General features: G+C 41.6%; 1 pseudogene; it reads right to left on the reverse strand.

The window, feature by feature from the left end:
• Window positions 1–14,323: 14,323 nt before the first annotated feature.
• Window positions 14,324–25,446, reverse strand: LOC131166631 (serine carboxypeptidase-like; annotated as a pseudogene).
• Between the last annotated feature and the right edge of the window lie 1,061 nt (window positions 25,447–26,507).

A 26,507-nucleotide genomic window follows, 5' to 3' on the forward strand; every position in this document is an offset into this window, starting at 1 on the left:
TTGAATATTTTCATCCATTTTTTTCTCCATTTGTTTTCTTCATTAGCCTTCTCAAAGCTAATCGGGTTGCTAGTCAGCAACAGACAGTTTAGAGCAACATACTCTTCCATTGGTTCTATATTTTCATACAGATCAGTTAGGTTACGAGCACCTTTAGGCCTCATGTCTAAGATTTGACGCTCAACTGGTGATGAAGCTTCATTCCTCTGTGGTGAACCATGTGGAGGTGTCTGCAGCTTGGGAACTTGTGACTCGATAGCCACTTCTCTTGTTTGTGAAGGTTCTTCTCCTTCAAATGTCAATTCCGCATCTTTGGAACATTCAGCGTGGTCCCATTTCCAGGATTTATTTTCTTCAAAAATAACATCCCAACTGTGAAAGACTTTCTTGTTGATAGGATTGTAGAGTCGATGTCCCATGGTGCTATCGTTGTATCCAACAAGGATACACTTATCTTCTTTATCATCCAACTTTGTCCTTCTTGCTTTTGGGATCTTAGTGTAGGCTATGAAGCCAAACAACCTAAGATGACTCACACTAGGCTTGTGAGTACTCCAGGCTTCATGTGGTTTCTTTGTATCAAGACTCTTTGTAGGACACCGATTGAGCAGATAGACTGCACATGACACTGCTTCTGCCAAAAAACTCTTTGACACATTCTTATCCTTTAACATGCTCCTGGCCATGTTAAGGATTATGCGGTTCTTCCTTTTGGCTACACCATTCAACTGGGGAGTGTAGGTCGGTGTGAACTGTGTTTGAATCCCTTGTTGCCTAAGGAATTCCAAGAAAGCTTCGTCTTTGTACTCTCCTCCTTGGTTTGATTAGAGTGACTTGATGCGGTAGCCACTCTGTTTCTCCATAAGAGCTTTGAACTATTTGAACTTGTCAAACACCTCTAACTTCCTTTTCAGGAAGTAGACCTAGGTCTTCCTGCTGTAGTTGTCGATGAAGGTGAGGAAGTATCGATTCTGTCCATTTGAAAATGGCCTTAGTGGACCATACACGTCTGTGTGTATTAGCTAGAGCGGCATGGTAGATCTCCAGTCGGCTTGTTTTCCAAAGATGTTTTTGTGTTGCTTGCTCAGAATACAAATTTGACATTATACATTTGGATGGTGGATATTGGGTAAGCCTTTCACCATCTTCTTGTTTTCCAACTATTTCAAACTTTCAAAATTAGATGTCCATACCTTAGATGCCATAGCCAATCTTTGTTTTTGATGATAGCGCTCAAACACCTTGGCGTATCATGTTGGGTGGCGAGCGGAAACATTCGATTCTTTGCAATTTGTACTCGAGTAGCAAGCTTTCCTCGAGCATCTGTTATCACCATCTATTTATCACTAAGGCTAATTTGGTAGCCTTTCTCGACAAGTTGTCCAAGACTCAAGATGTTAGTTTTCATGTCTGACACGTAATAGACGTTAGAGATGTAAGCATGATCTCCAGACTTCTGTTTGATCAAAACATATCCTCTCCCTCGGATTGAGATTTTAGAGTTATTGCCAAAATAGATCTCCCCCTGAATTTTCTCATCAAGTTCAAAGAACAGGTTATTTTTGCCAGTCATATGGTTACTGGCTATAGAATCAAGGTACCAAACACTTTCGTCTTAGGGAGTTGATTGTGTGCCATCAGCATTAACGACTCTCCATCTACATATTAAGTTTCGGCAAGGTTAGCCTGCTCGCTAACCTTTTCTTGTTGTCGTCCCCAACACTCATTGCTATAGTGTCCATGCTTATGATAGTTGTAGCACTGAACGTTTCTTTTGTCTACATTCGGGCGGTTATTGTATCCCCCTCTTCTTCCTGTCCTCTGCCTCGTGGGACATAGTTCTATTGATTGTGTCCTTCTCTAGTGGGATCTCTTCCGGCTTAGCCACCTCCTCTAGAGTCAAAATTTCCATAATTTCTTCCACGGGATCCTTGGCCTCATCCTCTTCCTTGCTGTGACATCCCCCCTTTGTCGTATCTATCTGTAGTGAGGGACAACTTTGTTTGGAGGGCTTGCTCCAGTGCTTTATCATCACTCCTTATATTGACTTTTTGGGGCTTGGAGTGAGCCTATAAGTTCTTCTATGAATATGGTTTCCAAATCTTTTGTTTCTTCCAAGGTCACAGCTATATAATCATATTTTGGATCTAGAGATCGCAAAATTTCCTCACAAATTCTCTCATCATTGAGAGTCTCTCCATTTCTTCCCAATTGATTTGATACTACCATAACTCGTGTATAGTAGTTAGCAATAGATTTAGTAGATTTAATTTTTAGAGATTCGAAATCACCTCATAGTATTTGAAGACGAATCTTCTTTACTTTGTCTGCACCTTTGTGTGTTCGCTGAAGAGAGTCCCAAACTTTGTTGAATGTCTTGGCATAGGCAATGATTTCAAACGTGGCCTCATCAAGGCCTTGATGGATTATGGACTTCGCCTTACAATCCTTCTTTCAAACGACTCGTAAGGTCATTCTTTGAGCATCGGACAAAGCTACTTCGACTTTTTTTGATGGGCTTTCTCTCTACCCATCTTCAACGATGTCCATGACATCCTGAGCACCTAGAAGGGCTCTCATTTGAATAGACCAATTGTCATAATTCTCCCGGGTCAATTTTGGAATGACCGCTTGGGTAGCACCATTTGCCATTGAGTTTAATATATTAAAAAAAGAAATATGTGGGTTTGATTTTGGTAAATCTGATGCCACCAATGTGTTCAAAAGGTCTAAAAATCTTAGCAACTGGTTTTGGGTTGCAAAGAACTGGTCCAAAAATCACTGAACCGGCTACAGGAATTTCGGGTGGTTTTTAAACTGGCTGGTTTAACTTAACGACTGTTTAACGACATTAATTCTTACCATAGGGTCCTATGGCAACTTCTACGCGTGCCACGTGTCGGCGGCTGGACATGGGTCGGAAGGCAGGTCAGGTCTTGAGGACGGATCCAGGCTGCGGGTCGCTAGTCGGGTCGGATCTCACCATTCGGGCGAGGAAGATGCGTGCGGGGCATGTGGAGCGCATGTCGCCAGCGGCCGAAATATTTGTCGGCGTGTGCAACGCGTGGGAAAGGCGTTCAATACGCTGGGGGCGCGTGTGAGCGCATGTGTGTCTCTCGGAGTCCGTTTGAGATGTGTTTTCACCGTTAGAATCGTCTAGATGCGAATTTCACAATGGTAGAATCATTTTTGAATTTTGAGCAACTTCAAATCTGAGAGAAAATTGAATTTTATCTCTTTTTGGCAGATTTCGGCGTTCTTAGATGCTCTGATACCACTGATGGGTGGAGAGGAACACTCAGTCACTAGTTATGACAGAAACTTAGTGAGAATCAATTGCAATAACAATATATTTCGATCTGAAATGAATACAGAGAGCTTCAAATCAGATCTCTCTCTCTCGCTCACTGGTTTTACTCTCTTAACACACCACACTACATTACACACACACACAACTATTTATAATAGATACAAAAACACAATAATCAACAAATGCAACTGGTAGGTGAGGTTGATGACCTGATAAGCTGCTGGTGAGCAGCCGTCGTCAATCATTGTTGCCACCGTGCACCATCAAGTTTAATATTTCAACACCCTCCTCAATGTGGAACATGAGATTCATCCAAATTCAAATTTCACAATTAAGTCACAATTACAGATGTTTGGAAGACTGACTTATTTAATTGCAAGGTTGTCATCTATTTTGAAGGTGATGGTGGTCCTTAGATTGGAAAGAATTCTCTTGTATTTTATCTGATTTGAGAGGATGATTTAACCTCACCTTTGTCGGTTGTCTTGTTAAGAGAATCCAAATATCTTGCTTGAATTCTCCTCTTTTAATCATATTATCTACTTGCGAGTTTGGCATTTGATTCACCTTGGCATAGCATTTCGTGTTCTGGTCCTTACCTGGCTTCGGGTTTTTGGGTTTTACCCACCTACAATGTTATCCGAAGTCTCGTGAAGCAAACATGCATGGCCTATGGAATTTCAGGCAGCTGCTCAAATTTCAACGCAATCATTGTAGAGAAGGACTGTGGGAATTTTGTTCTCCAAGGATCAATTTGCGGCCTCGCAGCTACTGATTGTGGGGATCTTGAGCTAGGCAAAGGGCCATAGGGAGACATATGGAACTTCTGCACAGCTAACACTTGGACACACACCTCCCTACTGAATGTCAAACTTTCACCACTTATAATTAAAGTGTTTTTACGCGCGCATGGTGATAGGGGATGTGGGGAAGAGAAGATCCCCCCATCTACATCATCAAATCTTTAATATTTGGTCAATTTTCTACCTCATTTCATTTTCTAAAGTTTTCTATGCTTGCACTATCCTTTTTTTATATGTATACACACACACACACACACACAAATATAATGGTTGGAGCACTAACTTGGATTCATCTATAGTTCTAGGCTCATGACTTTTTATTTTAATCTATATATATATATATATATATATATATATATTGGGATTAATGGAATAGTCTGGATGGATAAATTGTATATTTTCATTTTTCTAATAGTGCATTTGATTAAATATTAAATTTTGAATGTAATTTAAGCTGTATACATATGGAAATTGGTTTTGAATATATGATGAATAATTTTAAAATTTGAGAACTAATTGTATTGATAGTTTATGGAGCAACTATTGGTAGCAAATTTGTGTGATATAATGCATGTTTGGAAGCTAAGAAGTCTTTTATGGTACATTTTAAAATTTAAGGATAAAAATGTTCAAGGAGACATATAGATAGATGTTAGCACCGGAGGAATTCATAGGTAGGCTTAATACACATGGGTGAGCAGCACCTTAATCCAAAAACTTAAGCCTATTAGGTCTTGAACACAACCATATACATAAGCACCTATGATCCACTCAATTTTTTCAATGTGGTACAAATTCATAAGTAAAATTCTCAGCAATCTCTCTCTCACTTGTGAGTTTCAATTGATCCCTCTTGCACAGAAGCGCCTTATGTCCAATTGTTAGCATGTTAGGAGGATTAACTTCACGTTTAAACTTTTTCTATAATGTTACTCACCAGACTTATGAACCATCGGTTTCTCTCATTTTTTTCAATGTGAGACAAACTCACAAGTGAAATTCTCAATAATTTTATTTTAAAACATGCGACAGTTATGATAAATAGTACAGAAAAACACAAAGATAAAGTAATAATAGATTTCCTAATTCCTGCTTAACGAGAGGAGCTCTTTTGTTCAACTATTGGTATTTAAGTACCAATTAAGAATTTTACTAAATAAGGTCGGACCTTTAAATTTTTTAGGGTGTGTTCATTTCAAGTTTTTATCATGCCCGAAGTCTCATATTTAAATCTTAAAAAGGGTCTAAATAATATGGAAGTGTATGGGTTGCATTGACTCAAAATTCTAACCAATCCAAGTATGCGTGTGGTGAAAATCCAATTCTAAGTTGAATTGTTAACTTTACCATTTGATTCACTTTCATTACTGATGAATTGGTCGATTTGACGATTTATCTTTTTTATTAAAAAAGAACAAGAATAATTTACATTAGGAATATGTAAGACTAATAAAAATTTGCAAAATGCACCGAATAAGTTGTCATCTTAAAAAGACTAGTATAAAAGTGTCATTCAAGATACATATATGCTGCATTTCGTATTATCAATCGGTTTACTTATATATTTAGGTTCTCTTGTTATGATTATTATTTTTATATTTACGTCATTGACATTAAGTTTAAGTGTTATGGATTGGGAGAGTTGCACACTCATCCTATAGTTGGGTAGTCCTCGAATTTAGATTTATATTTAATTTAAATAAAATATAATATAAAATTTTTGCGGGGTAAAAATAACAGGGATGCTCCTTCGACTCCTGTTGACCTGAAAGGAGAAGAAAAGAAAGGCTTGGAGGACCTGGGGTGTACTCCGGGGGATCACTCCGATGCATAAGTAAGAGGAATGCTTTTAAAGAGGCTGAATGCAACAGTAGAATAATGTTTAGTGACTTACCTTGGCCTTCTCTCCAAATCCTTTCTTATAAGGGCTTAAGTTAACTGTAGGTTGGCTCGAATTTATTGCGCGGGGGTGTGAATCGCTCCCCAGCCATAAGTGCATGCATCCATTACTCGGCTATTAAAGCTATTGGCGTGGATCTCTCCTCCTCTTCATTGGGTTGGAGCTGATCTCTCGTCAGGATATCATACCCGGAGAAGGTGCGAGCTAGGCATTGACCTACCCTTATTGGCTAGATTATTTTGGGCGTATCAGTTGTCCCCCCCTCAATTTCAAATTTTTGGACAAAATTTTGAATAATTGTTTTGTCTGCATCTTTCCCCTTAGAAGGTTTAATGCTCCTACTTCCATCTTCTTCTTCTTTTTTGCATGGTTTACCGAACGAGTTGTTGAGCAGTTCGGGTCAAGCTGTTTTGTCCGAGCTGTTCGTGCCGAGCTATTTTACCGAGCTATTTGTGCTGAGCTATTTTGTCCGAGCTGTTCGTGCCGAGCTGTTTTTTCCAAGCTATTCGTGCCGAACTGTTTTGTCGAGTTGTTTTTCCAAGCTGTTTTGAAGAGCTGTTCATGCCGAGCTGTCTGATCTGCTTCATGAAGGAAAGTTGGTAGACCTGTCTGATCTGCTCCATGAAGGGAAGTTGGTCGACCTGCTCCATGAAGGGAATTTGACCGACCTGTCCCACGGAGGGAAATTGGCCGACCTGTTCCATAAAGGAAATTTGGCCGACCGAGCTTATCTGCTGGGCTGTTTTGGCCTTACGAGTCGTGCTCGTCATTTGGGCCTTTGTGTCTATTGAGCCGTGTTCATCTGCAGGGCTGTATCGGCCTTATGAGTCGTGCTCGTCAGTTTGGCCTCTTCGCCTGATGAGTCGTGCTCGTCTACTAGGTTGTTTTGGCCTCACGAGTCGTGCTCGTCATTTGGGCCTTTGTGTCTATTGAGCCGTGCTCATCTGTAGGGTTGTTTCGGTCTTACGAGTCGTGCTCGTCAGTTTGGCCTCTCCGCCTGATGAGTTATGCTCATCTGCTGGGCTGTTTTGGCCTCACGAGTCGTGCTCATCATTTCGGCCTTTGTGTCTATTGAGCTGTGCTCATCTACAGGGCTGTTCCGGCCTTACGAGTCGTGTTCGTCAGTTTGGCCTCTCCGCCTGATGAGTCGTGCTAATCTGCTGGGCTGTTTTGGCCTCACGAGTCGTGCTCAACTGCTCGGCTGTTTTGGGCTCATTAGTCGTGGTCGTCATTAGTGCCTTTGTGCCTGATGAGTCGTTCTTATCTGCTGGGCTGTTTTTGGTCTTAAGAGTCGTGCTCCTTTATTAGGTGTTTCATCTACCCATTTTTCCGAGGCGTTGTCACATCCTTCTGTCCTGCGAAAGATTGATAAATGCAGGTTTTAAATGTGCCATACCTTGGGAAGTGGGTTGGATGAAGCGTTCTCATTTATGGTCACCCTTCTGACGTTGTCTCCGAGGCGATGTGGTCTTTTCGAGGCACCGTTTGTCCTTGGGAAGCCGTAGCTGTGCATATGTCAGAGATCTTTTATGGGTTCATGGATTCTGTGTGTCTTTTTTCTCCCTCGAGATGCAATCCTTTTTGGCAGACGAGAGATTTTGAAATTCCCGCCTCAGGGATTCGTGCTGTCCTTTCTTTATAAAGGCCAAGAGACTTCTTCATTCTGCACTCATCTTCAGTCCAGTGGACTCCTTCATTCTCTTTTCTCCTTCAATCCACGGGGTCCCCCATTTTTCGTTAGGTATGCTCTCCCTCTTTACTACATGTTTGTTTGATTGTTCTTCATGTTCTTCGCTATTCTTGTGTTAACTTTGTGTGTTTGATCTTTTCTTGTAAGACGGCCTTGCTGTTTGTGTGTGGAATCTTACAGTTTTGATCTGCTTTCGCATCTTTTCCTCTTTTTTTTTGTTGGGTGCTTGCCCGTTTGATCCGTTGGTAAAGGTATTGTTCCGTTCACGCTTTGTTTTCCTAATGGAGTCTTCTTCACAGCCTTTGAGGGTTCCTACTATAGTGAGGAACGCTCGTTGTGACCTCACTCCCTCCGACTTGCCGAAATGTTCATTATTTTTTTTGCTATACCACAAAGTAATACTGTTAGGTTACCCTCTGTTTCCGAGTCCGCCCTTGACCCAAGCTCTGAGGAGCTTTGCCTTTATACCGATTACTTAGATTTGGGTCTCAGGCTCCCTTTTTCCCCTTTTGTGTCTAATGTATTACGTTTTTACCGAATAGCGCCTTCCCAACTTGTTCCGAACTCCTATCTCTCGCTCACCTGTTTTGCCGTCCTTCTGCTCCACTTGGGCCACCAACCAAGAGTTCCTCTCTTTAGGAGTTGCTTTCAAATGTGAACACATTCTGTAAAGAATGAGCTATACTATTTCAACTCCCTATCAGGTTACAAACTTTTTTCGCTAGGCAATTCTTCTATATATAACTGGAAGTCTCGGTACTTCTTTGCCTCGGGGGAGTTGAATTACACGGGCTCTTTGGCCTGGTCTTCTTCTCTTGATGGTAACACCGTCTATCCCTTGTCCACCATCTTTTGCAGGGCTACCAGTAGGTTATCCACTGATTCACCTTTTTTCCTTTCATCCCTTTTCCTTTGTAGTTCGGGTGCGCCACTTTTTTTAGAGGCTTTCCCCTGAAGAGCAGGGCATATTGAAAGAGCTACGAGCCCTTGGAGAGCAGGGTATTATCCCTCACGAGGAGTAGCTCCAAGAGAGTGTCCTCGTGCAGTGGGGGATCAACCCCGTTTCCTCAAGTCTTTCCTCGCCTATGATTTCTATATCTGTGTTTAGATATTATCTCTATTGTTGGTGTTTTTACTTATTTTCTCCTTATCCTTGCAGATATGGACTTCACCAGATATGAATCTCTCATGGGGGAAGCCAGGAAGCAAAGGGTGAGTAGGAGTAGGAAGAAGAGAAGGGAGATCGAGGCGGAATCCTCCCAAAGGGATGCACCCGCTATAGGTGATTCTGGTGCCCTTACTAATGAGATCAATGCTGCTCCTCCTCCGACCCCACAGACTCATACTGAAGCGATTTTTCACGAGCCGACCCGTTTTGCCTCTGCTCTCCGTCGAGCTGTACACGCTGAAGATTTTGTGCAGGCCCAGTGTACCCTTCCTGACGCTCTTTCAACGAAGATCCGCCACACCTCATACCAGGTATATATTCTTCAACTGGTTTTGTTCTTCTCCCCTTATACATAGTTTTGTTAACTGTTATGTATTTTGTATTCTTCCTCAGCTGGTGACGATGGCTTTAGCCTAGGAGGAGAAGGCTAAGGAGAAGTATGTAGTTGCTCAGAAAGAACTGCGTGAGTCCGAGGTCCGTGAGCGGGCTCTGCAAGCTGAGGTTAAGTGCCTTTGTAGGGAGGAATTACCTGCCAGAGAAGCTACCGCTGTTGCTACTACCTCCCGAACTGTAGTAAAGGAGTACAAGGACTCCAACCAGTTCGTCATTGATACCTACAAAGCTTACTGGGTGGGATTCAGGAGGTGCCGGGCTCAAGTCAAAACAAAACACCCTGAGCTTCTGCTGGACGGTGTGAGCTCACATGGTTATGGCAATGAGAGTCCTGAATCCATGGAAGATCTAGATGAGGATGAGGAAGGGGAGGAGGAGGAAGCTAGAGAGGGGAGTAAAGCCAACTAGTCTATAGGAACTGAACTTGTAATATAAATTTTTCAAACTTTATTAACGTAGTACAACTATTGCAATTGGTACTTTTATTACTGCACTGTAAGAAGCACTTTTTAAGAATAGTGTTTTTTTAACATATTCGAGTTCCATGTGTTCTTAATCTCTTTCCCCCCTACATCTTCCAACTTGTATGTCCTTGGCTTTATCTTGGTTGTGACTCTGTATGGACCATCCCAGTTTAGCTTTAACTTGTGCAACCCTGACTCCAACGGGTTGTTCTACGTCTTCCTCAGGACTATGTCTCTTGGCTGGAAATTCCGTACTTTGACGCGATTGTTGTAGTACTCTGCTACCCTCTGCTGGTACGCTGCAACTTTTAAACCCGCCTGATCCTGTCTCTCTTCCAGCAGGTCTATTTTTGATCCGAGCTCTTCATTGTTGGTTTGCTCATTAAAGTATTGCCTTCGCCAAGAGGGTATCCCTACCTCTTCTAGGATGACTGCCTCTGCACCAAAGACAAGCATGAAAGGGGTTTCCCCGTTTGCCGCTCTCTTGGGGGTGTGGTATGCCCATACGAGGGAAAGGAGTTCCTCTGCCCATCTACCTTGCATAGATTCGAGTCGCATCCTCAATCCATGCAGTATCGTCCGGTTCATATTCTTTACCTGTCCATTGCTCTTGGGGTGCGCCACTGACGCGAAGAGGAGCTTAATGGATAGGTCCGAACAGAACTTTTTGAAGCACTCATTGTCGAACTGCCTGCCATGGTCTGTAACTATCGCCCAGGGGATTCCAAAATGGCAAACCACTAATGTCCACACGAAGCGTGTAATGTTCCGCTCTATTTTGGTGGCTAGAGGTTCGACCTCTACCCACTTAGTGAAATAATCTATTGCTACCAATAAAAACTTTCTTTAACCAGTCGCCTGCGGTAAGGGTCCCAGGATGTCTATTCCCCACTGTGCGAAGGGGTAGGGACTGGTTAGAGGGGAGAGTAGATTAGAGGGTACGTGTGGTACTGCTGCGCATCGTTGACATCTGTCGCATCTTTTGACGAGCTTGACCGCGTCTTTCTTCATTATGGGCCAGTAAAATCCCTACTGCATGGCCTTGTGGGCTAGGGCCCTACTGGCAAGGTGGTTTCCGCATACTCCTTCATGGATTTCCCTTAGTACATATTTCCCTTCTTCATTGTTTAGGCAACGAAGGTAGGGCAGTGTTAGAGATCATCTGTACAGCTCCCGACCTATCAGCGTATATCTTGTTGCTTTCCTTCTCACTTTCAGAGCTTCCTTGTTGTCCTCTGGTAGGGATCCGTCTTGGAGGTATAGAAATAAAGGCGCCCTCCAATCGTTCTTGTTGATTTTGGACGCCACTGAGTTAATTCTGTCCTCCTCGTATAAGGGTTTCCCTATCCGTTCTAGATAAATAACGTCTTTCCATTCCGAACCGATTGCTGATGCCAATTTCGTGAGTGCGTCGGCCTTTTCGTTCTCTGCCTTTGGTACGTGTTCTATATCAAACCGAACAAATGCTTTCACATATTCTTGGGCCTTAACGAGATATTTCTTCATTCTTGGATCCCTAGCTTTAAATTCTCCTTTTAACTACTCTACCACCAACTGGGAATTGCTCGATACCTTGATCTGTGCCACCCCTAATGCTTCTGCCAAGCGTAGGCCTGCTAACAAAGCTTCATACTCCGCATCGTTGTTGGTTGCTGTGAACTCTAGCTTTAGTGCAAAAAGAGTTTTGCTTTCGTCCGGGGCTGAAAGGATGAATCCAGCTCCCCCTTTAGCAGCGTTAGACGACCCATCAACATGTAGTGTCCATACGTCTGACTTAGTGGATGAGTCAGAGAGCCTTTATGCTATAAAATCAGTGAGCACCTGGGCCTTGACAGCGGGCCTCGGTTGATATTGTATGTCGAACTCACTTAATTCGATTGACCAATTCGTCATCCTTCCCGACCTCTCCGGCTGCTGTAGAATTTGTCTCATTGGTAGGTTCGTTAACATAATTACCTTGTGGGCTTGAAAGTAGGGCCTCAATTTTTGTGCTGCACAGATGATGGAGAAAGCGGCTTTTTTCACCGTGTAGTAGTTCTTTTTGGCTCCACTGAGCACCTTGCTAGTGTAATAAATGGGCTGATGCCTCCTGGCTTCTTCCCAAACAAGGACCAAGCTGATGGCATTTTCCGTGGATGCTATATATAGGTAGAGGTCTTCCCCATTCTTTGCCTTCGTCAAAAGGGGAGGGGATCCGAGGTATTGCTTGAGCTGTTCGAAGGCTTTGGCCTGCTCCTCCCCCCATTTGAATCCTCCCTTCCTCCGTAGTGCTCTGAAGAAAGGTAAGCCTTTGTCTCCTGAGCAAGAGACAAACCTACTGAGGGAGGCTATCCTCCCTGTCAAAACTTGGATCTTCTTTTTTGTCCGTGGGGCCTCCATCTCCAGTAGCGCTCTTATTTTATTTGGGTTTGCTTCTATACCTCTATGAGTCACCATAAAGCCCAGGAACTTTCTTGCAGAAACACCGAACACACACTTCGAAGGGTTCAGTTTCATGTGGTACTGGCGAAGGAGTTCGAATGTTTCTCTCAAGTCTTTACAATGTTGCCCTGCTTCCAAGCTTTTCACCAGCATGTCGTCCATGTACGCCTCCGTTGTTTTTCTGATCTGATCTTTAAAGATCCTGTTCACCAATCTCTGATATGTGGCTCCTACATTTTTTAGCCCGAAGGGCATTACCCGGTAACAATACAAACCCCTTTCGATGATGAAAGATGTTTTTTCTTCGTCTGCTCGACTCATAGAGATTTGGTTGTATCCTGAGTAGGCATCCATGAAGCTGAGGAGCTCGTGCCCTGAGGTTGAATCCACTAGCTGGTCGATTTGAGGAAGAGGGAAGCTGTCTTTTGGGCACGCCTTATTCAGGTCAGTGAAGTCTATGCAAGTGCGCCATTTTTCGTTCGACTTTCTTACTAGAACCATGTTGTTCAGCCACTCCGGGTAGTCTACCTCCCTGATGAAGTTGGCTTGCACTAACTTCGTCACTTCCTCATTAATTATTTTGATCCGCTACATTGCGAAGCTCCTTTTTTTCTACTTCACAAGTCGGTGGTTGGGGTCGACCTGCAGCCTGTGTTCTATGACTGCAGGGTCGATGTTGGGCATGTCTGCAGCCGACCAGGTGAACAAATCAGCGAATTCGTCCAACAGTTCACTCAGCTCCGCTTTCAAGGTATCGGACAGGTGATTTCCGATATGTATATTTCTCTCCTGGTGGCCCTTCAGTGGTATATGTCTGATGTCTTTATCTACTATACTGATCTAGGGATACTCTCCCCTTACTTCTAGATCTTCCACCGTTAAAGCTTCTCTAGCCTCCATCTTCCCTTTCAGGGCCATTACATAGCAACTCCGAGCAGCGGCCTGATCTCCCTTGGCAAATCCTATCCCTTGTGGTGTAGGGAATTTGATTTTGAGGTGGTATGTTGACGTTACAGCCCAAACTGTGCTAAGGAAAGGGCGACCCAAGATGACATTGTACATCGAAGGTCGGTCGACCACCAGGAATTCTGTCAGCGTCGTAACCTGTTGCGAGGTCGTCCCTATTGTCACCGGTAGCGTGATTGTACCTAAGGGGTGAACAATGTCTCCCCCGAATCCTACCAGGGGGGTCGAGATCGGCTTGAGTCGTTCCTTGCCGATCTTCATTCCAACCAGGACCAACCAGAACATGATGTTAGCCGAGCTCCCATTATCTATCAATATGCGTCTAACCATGTAATTGGCCACAAGTAGGGAGAGCACTAGTGCGTCATCATGTGGCTGCTGCACCCCTTCTTCGTCTCCGCTGTCAAAGGTTATGATGTCATCTTTTTTGTTTCGTTTGCTACTGGTTTCCCCCTTCTCCATCGACAACACCTGTTTAGCATATCTTTTGTGGGCACTCCCGCTATCTCCTCCACTAGCGGATCCTCCGAAGATCACCGCAATTTCCCTTATGACCTCCTCTTCCTTCTCTTTTACGCCATGCCTCCTTTGCTCGAGAGGTTCCCTTTGTGGATTTTCTTTCTTTATAAACTTCGACAGGTGTCCCTTTCTTATTAGGACTTCAATTTCTTTCTTCAACTGAATGCATTCTTCTGTGTCGTGGCCATGATCCCTATGGAATGCGGAGAACTTGGACATGTTCCGCTTGTGTAGAGGCGTTCGCATGGGTTCAGACCACGAGATGTAGTCCTTCTTTCTGATCTGCATCAGTAACTCCGAGCGCGGTACATTCAGGGGTGTGTAGGTGGAGAACTTGTTATGCTGTCCGCTTATCTTTGGGCCTGGGTACAGCGCACTAGTCTCATGCCTTTTTATGGATCTATAGGAGTCTCCTGATTCTCTGCTATTGTTTTTCCTTTTCCGCTCTATGCGACTTCCTCTCATATCCATCATCTCCTCCAGGTTGATGTATTTCTCTGCTCGGATCATTAGCTCCCCCATATCCACCGGCGGTTTTTTTCCTAGGGAGTATAAGAAGCTTCCGGGTTGGAGAGCTGTTGTCAAGACTGCCAAAGCCACCCCTATGTCTAAGTTGCGGATTTCTAGGGTTGCTGTGTTGAATCGATGCATGAAGTTCTTTAGAGTCTCCTGCTCCCCTTGCGCCATACTCATGAGATGGCCCGTTGTTTTAACAACTCTCCGGCTACTAAGGAAGTGGCCGGTGAATATTTGTTCCATCTTTTGCAAGGAACCAATGGATCCTGGTCGAAGAGTTCGATATCAGTCTCTGGCAGTACCCTTAGGGGTGGTTGCAAAAGCTCAACACATGATGGCGTCTGGAGCCCCTTGCAACTGCATCAACATTTTAAAATTATCTAGGCGATCAATTGGGTCAGACAAACCTTCGTACCTTTCAAAGGTGGGCATCTTGAATCTACTAGGCAATGGAGCCTCCATAATTTCTTTGTTGAATGACGGCTCCGAGGACCTTAGGGATGCTTCCCCATAGTAGTGTTTGGTTCTGCCCTCTTTCATCATCTTCTCTATACGATCTATCTTCTTGATTCTTTCTTCGAGCTCCGTGGATCTTTCTTGGTTGACGTCTACGCTGTTTGCATCTTCTACTTTCTTGTTGGGGTAGGTTTTCTCCTTGTTCTTCACTAGTTTGTTAGCTAGCTTGTCTGTGCTGGGGTTCTCTTGCGGTTGGTGGAGGACATGCCCTTCTTGACTCTTTTGTTGTAAGAGTTGGTTGAGCATATCCTTTATTTCCTTTTGGAAAGCGAGGAACTCCTCCCTACTGACACCCGATGACTCTGTGGGCATGGATTAGATGGACTGGGATGGTTCTTTTGCAGCAAGGATGGAGGTAGAACTATGTGAGGTCAGCATTACTAGAATGTCGAAAGTCGAGAGCAAGATATGATTGCCTCCTAAAAGCAGGTTCCCACAGACGGCGCCAACTGTTGCGAGGTAAAAATAGCAGGGATGCTCCTTCGACTCCCATTGACCTGAAAGGAGAAGAAAAGAAAGGCTTGGAGGACCCAGGGTGTACTTCGGGGGATCACTTCGATGCCTAAGTAAGGGGAATGCTTTTAGAGAGGTTGAACGCAATAGTAGAATAATGTTTAGTGACTTACCTTGGCCTTCCCTCCAGATCCCTTCTTATAGGGGCTCGAGTTGACCGTAGGTTGGCTCGAATTTACTGCGCGGGGGCGTGAATCGCTCCCCAGCCATAAGTGCGTGCACCTATTACTCGGCTATTAAAGTCATTGGCATGGATCTCTCATCCTCTTTATTAGGTTGGAGCTGATCTCTCGTCAGGATATCAGACCCGGAGAAGGTGCGAGCTAGGCGTTGACTTGCCCTCATTGGTTAGATTATTTTGGGCGTATAAAAAATTATATTAAAAAATTAAATCAAATTTAAATTTAACATCTGAAATGTATAATTCCAAACAATATCTTAGTTATTCATAGTTTACAGAGAGAGAGAGAGAGAGAGAGAGAGAGAGAGAGAGAGGATGGCCAAATTAAATTGGGTGATTGGGAGTTGAGCCAAGTGGGGGGTGGGGGTGGATCCTGTGTTGAAATTATGCATGGAGTGTATCTTTATTTTATATTTAGATCGTATCCTTAGCACCCACAATATTCTATGCTTGTGTGTATGAGAGAGAGAGAGAGAGAGAGAGAGAGAGAGAGAGAGAATAAGAGAATCATTAGACCCAAGTCACCCAATTAATGAATTGAAATACCATGTGACGCTTTTGTTCATCACGTGAAACCAGACATATAAATATATATATGTATAGGACAGTTGGGGTGGTACAAAAATGGCGGCCGCGCGCGAGGCAGCTCTTAGGATCAGCACGTACGCACATATATATATATATATATATATATATATATATATATATATATATATATAATAGGTGAGGTGAGGGATGGATGGATATATATATATATGAATAGAGTCATGGATGGGATGCAGGCGATGGGGGAGTGGAGTAGCTAGCCAGGAGGCCTGCTTTTCCAACTTTCACTCATTTTTCAAACAGGTATATCCCATCATGGATGCCCATATTCAGATTTCACTAGAGGCTGGAGATTGTGGGTGCATGGGTTGAGATAAGTCTTAATACAATGATTGATGAGGAGGAGCAATAATTTTGTTCACCATCCTTTTTGAGTCGGTTTAAAGTTTTTCACATGAACATAAATGTTATACTTACCTTCCTATCAAACTTTAATAATTCATTCTCAGTGTTGTACCTATTACATCATTGTAAACACTCCAAATTGTTTTGGGTCTTATATAATAAAAATAAAATTAAAAATTTTAATATTTTATATAAAATTAAGAAGTAGTCTTATTACATTGAAAAAAGTAAATAAAAATAGAAAAAAAAAAAAAAACAAGAAGTAGGCCAAGTAGTCTTCAATCTGCAACTTGCGAGAAAAGAAAAAAAAAAGGTTAAACATGTGCTGAAATTCAGAATTAAATGGGACAGTTTAAACTGAATTGCTGATTGAGAAGATTGAAAACTAATTGAGTAAATCATAATTAATCAAGCCAATCACAATTAAGTTCAAATAGTCCTCAAAAGCCTATAAATAGTGAAGCATTCAGACAGTGAAGGGGAGATACAAATTCGCATATACACGGTGAGAGCATTACAAAGAGGAAAGATACTCAGTGTAATAATTACGGAGAGAAATTTAGACATATTGTGATAGAAAGAGGGATACACACAGAAGCATTCAGACGAGACATTCAGATATAGTGAATTATGCACACATAATTGCAAGAAAATTTTCTAGAATTCAGAGGCTCCAGAGATCAAATTTTGGGTTTTAAAATTGTAGCAAAAGGGGGACTTAAAGATTGGTGGAGTTGAAGACTAGAGGTAGGTCTTAATTTCAATTTTTTTCTGAATTTTATTTTGGTGTGAAAATATGCTGTAAGAAAGATTCGGTTCATTGAACCCAGTCCACTTTGAGTTAGTGACCCAACCCATTTGAGTTAAGGACCCAGTGACCCAATCCACTTGGTCGGGTTAACCCGATCTATTTGATTTAAAGATTGTCAGACCTAGGTTCATTAATACTTGGGCCTAAGCCCAAATTTTCTTGTTTTATAATTCGCAGCAAGTTTCCCAAATGGGCCTAAGCCCAATTTTTGTTTTAAAAAATTTACAAATGAGCTCGAGCCCAAATTTGTTTTAAAGTTACCAATAGGCCTGAGTTCAAACCCAAGTAAAGCCAAATTTTAAAAAGCCCAAATCAATATTTCAAAGGCCCAAATCAAATTTCACAAGCCCAAATTCTATAGACCTAAACAGTTTAGCCTAGGCTCGATTGGCTCGGCCCAGCAGTGGACCGAAGCCCGAAATCCAATCAAAGCCTCTATTAGGCTTGAGCCCAAGCCAAGTGTAGCAACGTCCCGGACCCAGCTAGAGAAAACCACCCTCTAGCAAAAATGTGGGTACGGCTACGAACTGGGAGAAATGGGATGTGTGATTTGGAAAATGTGATTTTTCGTGGAAAGAAATAATGTGTGATGGAGTCGCCACTAACCTTTTGAAGTGCGGTTAGAACACTTGATTGCTACCCCGTTAAGGGTAGAATCGGTTTGCTTTACCAGAGTCGGGTTTCGGAGTACGGTTAGGCCAAAGGAAGGTATTAGCACCCCCTACACGCCCATTCTTACGAACGGTACCAGATTAATCAAAAATTATCCCAAAATAAATTTAATAAGTCTGTCAAAATTACTCATTTTCAAAAATCAAAAGAGTGAAAATACTATATAGGTATTCCCTCATAACCGGGGCATTCCAATACTATGAAAAGTCCATGCCCTTGGTTGCAATCATCGGAAAGGAAAATCAAGAAAATAGGGTACAAAATACCCTCTCGGGGGCTTTTGAAATTTGTATGTTTTTTTCTAAGTAAGAAAATACTATTCCAAGAGGTTTTTGAAATTTTTTCGGAATGGAAATGATTTTATGTGCCTAAAAAACTTTTTGTGATTTTTCTAAAGTGTGAAAATTTTTTTTTTTGTGTGATTTTCTGTGATTTTTCCCGACCTTTAAAAGAACGCCAAATAAAAAGCATGGAAATCAAAATATGAAAATATTTTTTGGATTTTTGGAGAATTTTGTGATTTTTTTAATGAATTTTCTGAATATAATAATATATAAGTGAAATGGAGAAAATCGACGTAAACTGATTCGGGGAATGACAAACCGGTCAAACGTTGACTGGTCCGGGGGGAAAAGCATTTTAAGATCTTCGTCGAGACTAGACAAGCCAACATGCGGTGATTTTGTGGGAGTGCGTGAGAGTGAGTGTATCGGGATGGGGATGGTCTTCATGTTCCGAAACATTTTTTCAATTTTATCTTTTCTAATTTTTGTAATTTTCCATATCTCTCTAATCTCAAATATCGAAAAGATAACAATAAAAAATAACAAAAGTCAAACCTAAAAAAGGATAATATGATATAACTATAATGTGGAAACCTATGACTATAATATGAATCACCCAACGTATATGCACTAACCATGATAAGATTTAACTCATTAACAAATTTCAACCAATAAACATAATAGCAAAATGAAATCGCTAACCGGTATCACAACAAGAAAGACCCACAAATATTGGAAAATAAAAACAACAAATTAGCATCAATACTATACAGTAATGACAGCGAAAGAAAGGCAAAATAAATACATGGATGTTATAATTCTAAACGAATACAAAAATAGAGTAAGATGAGTGCATGTGCTTGTGTGTGTGTGTGGGTGGCGTGCATGCATGCGTGAGTGGGTGTGTGTGTGAGTGTGTGTGAGAGATGGTGGTGGATGGCAGGATGTGGAGACCAGGAGGGGGCTGTCTGTTGGAGGTTGGAGCTGGCAATGAAGACAGCTACGGCTGGGAGTAAATGTTGGGTCGCCGGAGTTGTGGTCGGGAATTCGGGTTGCTGTGCTCAGGTTGCAGGCAGCAAGCAGCATGGAGTCGTGCTCTGTTCTGGGTGGAAGCTGAGTGGTGACAGTGATTAGTGTCGTGGAGTGGGGTTGCCGGAGTTGATGATGTGGGTATATAGCCGTGTACATTAGTGTGTACGTGTACTGGTGTTATGTGTGTGCACTGTTGCGGGTGCATGTGTGCTACGGGCGGATGTGAGTGATGTGTGAGTGTGTATTGGTGCTGTGTGTGTATTTCACTGTGTGTATTCGCATGTGCGTAGCTGCAGGTGTTTTTTATTGTGTGTTCTGTGTTGTAGCAGTAGGTGTTAGATGTGTGTGAGTGGCGCGTGTATGGGTGTGTGAGACTGTGTGTGTGTGTGTGTGCGCAGTGGGTTTTTTGGAAGTTTACCCCGAGTCCACCTCTTCAGCATCTCTAATGCAGCCTTGGGCTGATCCATAGGAACCATATGACCCGCGTCGTGGACCTTGAGGAAGGCAACAGGCCCATGGCTTTTCAACATTCCAGCCACTGAACCATCAACTATAAAAGGGGTATCAGGAGATGCTACAAACTCTTTCTGACCGGACCATTCCATGGCATGAACGCACCTTAAGTTACCAAGCCAGTTGCGGATGAGATCATATTCTCCAACATAAACTAGCAACTTGACCCCATCTTCAAGAAGAGCAGGAATACCAACTTTTAGATTTCTCATCCAGTCCACCAGCATGGCCTGAGACACTGTAGGGCTACAAGAAACAAAGTCTAAGTCACCAACTCCAAGTGCATCTGTAACGACCTGTTATTTATTTTTCAGTTATGTTTTTTTTCTCTTTATACTATGAATTTATAATGCTCTGATACCTATTAGATTAAATCAAACCATCAACCTAAGCAGCGAGAAGCGGAGTTCATATAAAAACAATTAAGAAAATATATAATACCAAAGTGCTAAAATGTTCCCAAAATATACATATACGACTGTTTTTCAAAATACCCTCAACTGAGTAACCTTCCTAAAATACTCACTTTACTGACAAGTTTGAACTGTAACCTCCTCTATTTGCGAGCCTGATCTGCTCGCCAAACTGGATCACATGAAAAGTATTAATTTAATAGGATGAGACGATGCTGAGTAAGACGAAATATGCTATTACTAGTGTGTGGCAAATAAGTTACAATACTATGAAAATCTATTACTATATAATCATGTATAACTGAATTTGGAAATACAATTGTGACGACCTGCTTAATTTCCATATTTTTTTTCACATTATAAAATCACAATCCTCAACTCAACAGATCATAATTTACCTGGACTCGTGAGTACCAGGGATACATCAGAACACATAACAGAAGCCTAAGCAGCAGGAAACATACAATCACAATATTATAAATACGAAAACAACCATCACATTACCATAAATACCAGAGTTACTATATCCACTGTATTTCAGTATATACATCCCAAAAACAAAATTTAGGGACATTTCCCACAAAATCCATTTGTCCCTACTAGAACTTACCCTTCAAAGAGGGCAGACAAATAGTTCTAGATTAGCGGGGCTTTTCCTGCTTTCCTATCTGGGGCTCTTGAAAAGTTTATAAAATTTTGGGGTGAGACACCTCTCAGTAAGGGAAATAAACTAATACTAGTGTGTGGTAACATGAGTATTCCGTGTTGTACATATACCATACAAAACATATTCAGTAAATTGTTATGTTAGATCTGGGGAAACATATATATCATCAAAACATGGCAGAACGTATTACATTTTCATAAACATATATCATATCATATCATATAATAATAATACAAAAACATTCCTGGTAGGTTAGCTGGCTATTATCATGTATTACCCCACATGACTGGTTTGTGTGACCTGAAGGCAGGACCTGACAATGGTTGGCCGACCACTGCCAAGTCAAAAGTACAGTCTATAAGTCTGATGGGTATGCTTGACCTGGTCCATACACCAGGGGCGCTCACACACTTCTTTAAAACCACATCGACCATCCAATCTCACACCACTCCATACAGCGGCATTAACACAGATATCATGATCACGAAGACCATGGACACATAGCAATGGTACCGTGCAAGTGCTAGCATAGACCAAACAAATCAAGTTTTGATATCATATATAACATATACTGAAACTATGAAACATGAATATTTCATATCATTAATTATCAAATCAATCATATCATTTTGCATATATATATATATATATATATATATATATGTATATCATGAAAATCATCGGCCTGTACGCCGGTATTTCACATTTTATCATAGCTCGGTTCGTACGCCGGCAAATCATATCATAGCAGAGCCCGTACGCTGGCAAATCACATCCATAGCTCAGTCCGTACGCTGGAAAATCATATACATAACTCAGCCCATACATTGGCAAATCACATCCATAGCACGGCCCGTACGCCGGCAAAATAAATCTATAGCTTAGCCCGTACGCTGGCAAATCATACACATAGCACGACCTATACACCGGCAAAACATATAAAAATCTCGACCCGTACGCCGGTTTTCCATTATAAAAATCCGTATCATTAACACATTCTCAGAAAACAGTATTTCATAGCAATTTCTACTCATGCCACACTAACATGTTTTCCACTTATTTAACATACTATCATTTTTAACAGTATTTTTCCAAATATATAAATAATATATAATATATTTATTTTTCAAAATTGAATGCTATAACAATATACATATTTTCATAACATATTAGCTTAATTTATCCCCTTACCTGATTCCTAAAGAACCCTTAAGAAAATCTGTCTCGCGTCCGCAAGGTTCCTAACTCAACACCCTGGAAACAGCATTTCACAGAACTAAAGTTTAGTATTTCTACGCGTATAACACTTCCTACAACTGTCAAATAACCAAATACTGAGTAAAAAGCCTTTCCCTAGATTTGGGACGGTTTCAAACTCAGCACCACCGACGATCCGCTCCGGTATACTTGCAGAGAACTTTTCCAAGAGCGTCGTGGTGGTTTCAGATTCTCAAACCGGCAAAAATCCAATCCGAAATTGAAGATAGAAGGGGAAGGAACTGAAGGATCAAAGAGAGAGGGTTTCTGCACGATTTCCATAAAAAATGTGAGTTTTTCACTATTTATAGGGCTGGATTCGTTGACGAGTCCTTTAATAATTTCGTCGCAGAAACCCACTCTTCGTTGACGAAATTCAGACTGCCCAAAATCTCTCTCGGTATCTTCTCGTCGACGAATCCTAGCCTCGTCGATGAGCTCCTATTATACCCTCGTCGACGAGGAGCTGAAAAATTCCTCGAAATTATGCATTCCAAAATGCAATGTCGTCGACTGCCTCTGTTTGTTTCCAGTTTCCATTTCCCATTCTTTTTATTATTTAAATACCATTACTCTCCGAGTTGTTACAACAATACAAGTAATATAAACCACCACCTTTTCCATGTTACGTAACATATCTGTACTTTAGGTTTCTACTCAAAAGACTTCTAATGTACATAAATATATTCTCTGTCTCTGTAAATCTGTATATACATAATAATAACTGAAAATTTCCCTGTGGATAACTGTATGTCATGATTTAACCCCTGATGACAGGGTTGTGCGGCCTGTAGGCGGGATCTATCCTAGTTGGCCGACTAGGATAAACCACTATACTCCGTCAGTCTGATCAACCCTCCTCAACTCATATCTGATGGGGAGCCTATCCACTCATGGGCATGCGATCGACCTACCTACCACGTATTATCTGAATAGGTGGTTGCACTTTATACTGTATGTAACAATGGTATCGTGCTCTGTAAACTATATCTGTAATGGTCCATCAGGGTCTAATACTATATAATATAATACATCTCTATATACAACTATCTATTTTACCATGATTTTGTAATAACTGTATCAACCATGACGCTGTAGTAAACTGTATCTATATCAACTGTGTTTCTGAAATTAACTGTAAATTTGTATGTCATGGTACTGTAAACTGTATAATCATGGTATTCTGTAATTGCTATAAAACATATCCACTGTCTGTATATTCTGTAAAACATAACTCTGAAAAATATTATAAAACATGTTTCTATACTATATCTATATTCTCAAGCCACACAGTAATTTAAAACATATTATTCATAATTGATAAATTGTAGAAAGTTCTGCTGTGAATAATAACCTGGTAAAAATATACATTTCATACTGAAAACCATTCTAGAACTGTCTAGCATAGCATATTTCCCTTACCTGATTCTTGTTAAAAACCCCTCACTGAGACGGGTCCTACACTTGCTGGGTTCTCCACTCAACACCCTGAAAACCATATATCCCAAAACAAAATATTACTATTTCTATGTCTACAACATTTCCTATAACTGCTGGAAAGCCAAATATTGCTTAAAAGACCTTACCCTGAATCTGGGATGAAATCCAACTCCGTTACACCGACGATTCACTCCTGTAGACTTGGAGAGAACTTCCCCATGAGCGTTGTGGTGGCCTTAGATCGTCGATTTGGCGACTAACAGGGCCGAATTTGAAGAGAAAGAAGGGAGAGGCCATAAAGAGAGAAAAAAGAGGGTTTCAGTGAGTTTCCTATGCAAGAAAATGAGTTTAACACTATTTATACTGCGGGATTTGTCGACAAGCCACGTCACCTCGTCGACGAGGCCTGTAGAAAGTTCGTCGACAAACCTGCACCCTCGTCGACGAATTCCATACTTCCAAAAAATCCTCTCTCGGTATCTTCTTGTCGACGAGACGGAACCTCGTTGACGAGATCTTAAAGAACCCTCGTCGACGAAACCCCTTGTGTTCATTGATGAGACCTGGAAAATTTCTTGGGATTATTACATCCAAAGTCGGCTGCTTCCTTCTATTCCTGTTTCCATTTCTCTCCCCCTTTATTATTTAAATACCATTATTCTTCGAGTCGTTACAGCATCCCTGAGAGACCTCTAGTTCAGAAATTTCTCCATGTTCGAGAGGTCATAGCAGAGGCTCCCCTCACACTTATTTCTAATGTCATAGTAGTTAGCATCACCAACAAGCAACATTATACTACTGAATATGGTATTACAAACAAAATATGAAGCCATGCAAGAGATTGTACCATCAGTGCCACAGAGTTTTATCACCATTTCACACATTGGAATGATCTTCTTAATGCGATTTTAATTAGTTTTCTTAATAATCCCCATGTTCAATGCATAATCAGTGTAAGCTTTGTTTTGGATTGCGGGATCAGTGAGTTCATTTCCAATGGCAAATCCCTTCAAGTTTATACGAATTCCATCTTTAGCTTTGTTTCCTTGATGGACTCGAGCAGCTACGGCAGGAATAAAATGCCCTGTATATGATTCTCCAGTTATGTAGAAATCATTGTTCATGAATTGAGGGTGCTCCGCAAAGAAGACAGTGAGGTTGTCGGAGTTGGTGGCAGGTGTTAAAGTGTGTGCGTGGGAGTGAATGTGTTCTGGCAGTGTCTATGTGTGGGTTTTTTGTGCGTGTAATAGTGTGTATCAGAGCAAAGTTTCGAGTCAACTGATAGAACCAGAAGAAAGACACACTAAAACACTTTGATTAAATGAATAACCAAAGTTAGCAGCATGCATTCAAGTTAGAACCGAGCACAAAACCATCCCAGAAGCAACGAAGAACACCAGGATAGGGAAAAAAAAAAAAAAGGAGGCCACATGAACCATTTCATTTCCGTCCCTGGATTCCTAAAATTTATCTCCCTTTGGAGTTGTGGGGTAGGTTTCAAGGGGCGCGGGATTAGTCACGTGGACCGTAAAACGAACACGTGGAAACCCGGTGCATAATCCAAAAAATAAAAATAAAAACCTTCACAGACCAGCAACACACAATCAACCACAATAGCAGATCTAAACTCCCAAAAGCACCAAATCATTAAGGATTTAAATTGCAAGGTAGGCCACCAGAAGCACCAAGCACGAAGCTTCCCGAGACCAAAACCACTACAAATCGAACAATCCGCCCCAAGAAACTCAAACCGAGCTTCAATGGAAATCAAACCTTACCTTGGTAGACAGATTTCTTCTATCAAGGCCTGAACTCGGTATTGTTGTGAGTTCGCTATGGCTTCAACGAGTCTTGAGATATCACAGAGAGAATCTGTGAGTCCGGGAGAGAGCCGGGGAGTAGGCTTGTTGGCCGAGTCGGCTCGGTAGAGATGGAAGTTGGCGGAGGCCTTCTCTAGTTGTGTATGGCTACGGGAGTAGGAGTAGATGCTGGGGAAGGTCTATTGAAGAATGAAGAAACCTGAACTTGGTACAGGCAGCTGCTCATAACCGTACCTGCACAATTCTTTTTTTTTTTTTTTCATTTATTTTAATTTGTTTTATTCTTTCTCCATTCTGTTACGGGGATTTGTTAGCAATAACTATTTTCATTTATTCCTGGAGTTAGCCTCTAACGATTTTTGATTCCTTTTTTATACTGTATATATTCTTTACTAATCCAATACAGAAGGAGTGCGAGAGAATTCCATTGCCATTTTGTTTTCCCTCTGTTCTACATTTCCTTCTTCCCCTCTCTGTTTGATTCATTGAAGTTCAGCACCACTCACAATAGTAGAGTCAAATTCTTACATGGTATCAGAGACACGATGGATGAATCCTTCAATACCAGCCAAACCACTCCTCCAAATCCACCACCAAACACCAATTCACCAGCAGCTATTCCTCATGACCCAACGCAACCCACCAGCCCTTATTTTATTGGTAGCAGTGATGGTTCAGGTGCCATGCTCATCACACACACTTTGGACTGCAGCAACTACCATTCTTGGGCTAGATCCATGAAGAGGGCTTTGCGGATTAAGAACAAACTCGGATTCATTGATGGTACCATATGTGAACCTTCTGACCCTAATGATCCTCTGATGGAACACTGACTAAGGTGCAACGATATCGTGTTAACGTGGATGCAGAACACAATGACAGTTGATATCAAATCCAACACCATATATGCAGAAACTGCGCATCAACTTTGGTTGGAGCTGGAGCAACGCTTTGCTCAGCAAAATGCTCCCATAATTTTTGAGATGAAGCAAGGCATCACAAACCTCAAGCAAGATCAAGACTCAGTAACCATTTACTTCTTTAAACTCAAAACCTTGCTTGATAAATTATTCAACTATGAATCAATTCCTAACTGTACCTGTGGAGGGTTAAGGGTTGTAGTTTAAAATCAGCAAAGGGACTGTGTAATGAAGTTCTTGATGGGGCTCAATGATACGTACAAAGCTATTAAAGCACAGATACTGCTGATCAAACCCTTTCCTAGCTTGAATGAGGTTTACTCCATTATCCAGCAAGAAGAAAAGCGAAGGGAAATCTCTACAAACA

Source organism: Malania oleifera, chromosome 10, assembly GCF_029873635.1.
Source record: "Malania oleifera isolate guangnan ecotype guangnan chromosome 10, ASM2987363v1, whole genome shotgun sequence".
NCBI lineage: Eukaryota > Viridiplantae > Streptophyta > Magnoliopsida > Santalales > Ximeniaceae > Malania > Malania oleifera.